Consider the following 4,237-nt stretch of genomic DNA (forward strand, 5'->3'; position numbering starts at 1 on the left):
AAGAACTGCTGACAGGGAGAAAGCTAGCACCTGCTCTTCCTCCAGTCTTGAGAGGCAAGGAAAAAGCTCAGATCAGCTCTGCAAGCACCTGAGTTCTATTTGGGCTGTTAGGGTTAATAGGAAATACAACTCTCCTAAAGAAATGTCATTTTATTTTTGAGCCATCGAGGAATGCTGCATGAGCCTTAAATGACAATAAGGCTGAGTGTGTGTTCAGGAAGGCATTTGGCTGCAGGGCTGGATTTTGGGATGCCCTGGCTGCACGTTCAGGGTGAGTTTGGGCTGAAGCTCCATGGCCAGGTCAGTAGCTTTAGGTTGGGACCAAGGCAGGAACAGCCACGTTTCCTTGCATTTCAAGTCACTGAGTTTGTGTACCCAAACTCCAAATCAGCCCAAGTTGACTTGAAACGCTGCCAGTCTGGCCTAAGATTTGCAAGTCTGAGTCTAACCAGGAAATCTCCTCTTGATGAAAGTCTGGGGAGGGGGAGAGGTTGTGATCTCTGTGTTATATGAGCTTCAACAATTTTATCTGCAGGGAGTTTTGCAATCCAAAAGGCACATAAAAACAAAAGGTAAAGGTTTGCACAGCACAGCTCCATTTAATTTCTACCTAAATTTCTACCTACCATTCCATTCCTACCTATAATGTGTTGTTTGTATTAGGACATCTGAGAATGAGCAACCCCCTTTACCAAACCTTTTCCATGAAACTCCTTGTTTTTCCATGAAGATCTCCTGGCAAACCACCCCGAAGGCACTGATGCCAAATCCAGTTGAGCTGTGGTCATCTGGGGACGACTGTGCCATGTGACCATTTTTGGGGAGGGCTGGCTCCCTATGTGGGGGACATCACCATCACCCCGAGCTGGGATGGGAGCCCAAAACCCACGGGGACAGAGGTGTGACTGTGATAAGCTGGATTTGCACCGAGCTGAGATGTGAAGGTCAGGGAGAAAGGGAATGTGGGGCTATTTATCCATGGGGTGCTGGTGGCTGAGAGCAGCAATGTTTGATCTCCTGGATGGAACCCCAACAGCACCCAGGGGCACACACAGCCTGGCCCATCATGTGTCTGTTCCCACGGGCTTCCTCCCACCCTGCTCTCCAAAATAACCCCCCTCAGGGCTGGGTTGAAGGGCAAACCTGTGATGCTGAACCTGCCTGACCTGGGAGCAGCACGGATGGCATGAGCTGGGGGGAAAATCCATGGAAATCAGGTCCCTGCAGCTGAAGCATCTCTCATCTATGTGCAAATGCTGAACTGGCACAAGGCAAAGTTTCTTTTTTAAAAGCCCAGTGCTGGTTTGTGCAGTTTAATGATTTCCTCAGATATCTTTTCAGTTATTTATTTCCACTCTCTAAAGGCTCCTGGCTCTTTAACATTTTTTTAATGGTATTTTCTGAGCATGTTCTCAAATTAAATGTTGCTGAAAGCTGCCTTGCTTAAGAGGATGGGGGTTTGCAGAGCACTCGGGCCTGATTCAGCAAAAGCACTTGATTATCTTCAGTTTAATTTTACAAAGTAGTTAAGCACATGCCTACAGCAAGGTATGTCCTTAAGTCCACCTCTGCTCAGCAAAGCGTTTAAACACGTGCTTCCCTTTAACCAGAGACAGGGGAGTTGAGCATATATTTAAATATTCCTCAGACCTGGAACCTGAGCAGCTCTGGCAGATGATTACCCTCCTGCCTTTCTAGAACTGGTGGAGCTGTCACACTGCTAAAAACATTTTTAAAAACCCAAAACCACTTTATAATATGGTATTTCTGGTAAAAGCAAGAGCAGCTCCACACCAGTTTGGGGCTGGAGGGACTTCTGCCAGGGCAGGGAAGGGAGCGATGCTCTGGAGTGAGTGAGTGAAGCTCTGGCTGTGCTGTCGTCTTGCTCTATATTTGGATTTTGTTGTACAGGCACAGTGCAGGTCCCTGCCTGAAGCCTGTGGGTGTTGCTGAAATACAGATAATAAATGGCTGGTGTGATGTGACAGGAGCCACTTTGCTGGGTACATCCCAGGCCTGCTGCCGTTGCTGCCATGGGGTTTCTCCAAAACCCTTTCTGCTCTGAGGCTTCAGGAGTGTCACTGTGTTTGAGAGTGGACCTGACTGAAGGGAAAGCTCAGCCTGGAGATGTTCAGGGGAGGGTTTGGCACTTTGTCAGAATAGTCAGCAGAGATGGTCTGACACTGAGTCCAGCAAAACCAGGCGGGTTGGGATCAGCAGGGCTTCCCCCAGCAGCTCCTGCTTGGTTCCTGTGCTGAGTGTCTCTGGAACCTGGGAGATTGACAGCCCTTGGATGCTCAAATCAAATTATCCTGGAAAGCAGAAAGGCTCCGAGCCTTGGCTGAGCCACAACACAGTATTTTCTGGGACTCAGCAACTGCCTTAAATCACAGCTTCCCTAATCCAAATTTGGAAAAAGTGCCATCCAGGTTTTTGATCCAGAGCTGCACCTCGATGCTGTGGTTCCATAGCTGCCACAAACTCAGGACCAGTGGCCAGAAGGGCTGACCCCATCCTGTGGGCTTCTGCCTGGTCCATGTGAGCAGGCACTCATCAGTACTTGGTAAATAATTCCTTCTGTATTTCAAATTTAAAAATCTCTTTAAGAACAGTGAGCCCAACACCAATGGTCCCAAGTGTTCTCCCTGCCACTCACTCCGGTGCTGCAGCATTGCAGTGATTGGGATCCAGGTGAGCACTGAGCTGCTGCTTCCCATCCTGCACTTGGAAACCAAAGGGATGATGAAACACAACTGTCACAGCAGCACTTTGGGTTTATTTGCTGGTGATTTGGGTGGAAGTTTCATTTTCCAACTTGAGGAGCCTCCTTGTTGCCGCAAAGAAAACCAGCTGCTGATTGTGTAGCTCCAGCACCAGGGGAAGGACTGGGAAAGAAGAGCAAATGGATTAAAAAAATTGGTGACAGTTTTCAGATGGGGATGATCCGAGTACCACAAGAAAGATCAGATCCATTCCCAGCTGTCCAGCTGAAGCTCATCCTTTGGATGGGACAAAGCAAAAGTCTGGATCCAAAGAGCTCTTGAATTTTTTTGGATTTAGGGATCTGCCCTGGTTGAAGATGCAGCTCCCTCCTTGCCTGCCTGATCCCCCTCTGTTTGCCTTGCAAAGCTTTATCAGTATAGACTCCCTGCTTGTTTTTGCCAAGGCACAGGGGACATTTAACAAATCCTTTTTTTTTTTTCCCCCCCCAGAATATATTCCTTCCCTGCAAAGCTCTTGGCTATTCCTATCTTCTTAAAAAGCCTTAAAAAAAAAAAAGTTGTTTGTGGTGCTAACGGTATGGAATGAGCTAAAGCTTTATGCCATTTTTAGCACTCTTGGAACAGAGAGAATTGGAGGAACTGAAAATATATGCTTAATCGCCCCCAGGAAAGGCTGCCATAATATTTTGGGTTGCATAAGCAAACTAAATTGGAAATCTGGAATCTATTCAAGACCTTTTGATCAGGGAGCTTTGCAAGTGCAGAAAAGTAAAAACACAGACAGATGGGGATTAGAGTTGAGCATCAGGAGAATAATTTCCTCTTTTAATTTCAGTTCCGCCAACATATAAAAAGCATTAACAATCCAGTTACGTAATGTGCGTCAGAGCCCGGCTGGACGGGGCAGGAATTCTCACTGTAATTAAACCATTACCAGCCCAGGGTCCCTGCATGGTGGTGGGAGTCTCTCTGCACCAGGGAAAGACCCCTCCCTCCTGCAAAAACCTGGGCAAACATCCTGGCCAAAATTAGAAGCCGTTTTGGAGGCTAATAGGAGCTGCAGGGGGCTCAGGGAAAATTGAAGTCTGCTCCGAGACACTGCTGGGCTCACAAAATCCAATTGGCAATCACTCACAAACCCCAGTCCACCCTATTTCTCTTTGTCACTAAATCAGCTTCAGTGGGAGAAGGGAGATTAGGCTGAGGAGCGAGCAGAGATATTTTTGCTGATTGTTTGACGTTGGGAACAATAGTCCATAATATACTTTGTGTTGTTCTAATAGTGGGATCTTTGAGAGGAGGCACTGCAACATCCAAAGGCTGGCAAGAGTCCTGCAAATTTGAGGCTGCAAAGGCTGGCAGATTGGATTAGATTTCTGTTCCTGCCTGTTTTCCTCTGCTCGGGGGATATTTTTGTGCACAGTGGTTGATGCAGAATGATGAAAAAAAGCACTAAGAGGATGGTCTAAATAGGACCACTTACATTTCAGGATCAACTCAGTGGACACGGCTTG

This window comes from Lichenostomus cassidix, chromosome 18 (genome assembly GCF_008360975.1).
Source record: "Lichenostomus cassidix isolate B80296 chromosome 18, HeHo_3.0, whole genome shotgun sequence".
Taxonomy (NCBI): Eukaryota; Metazoa; Chordata; class Aves; order Passeriformes; family Meliphagidae; genus Lichenostomus; species Lichenostomus cassidix.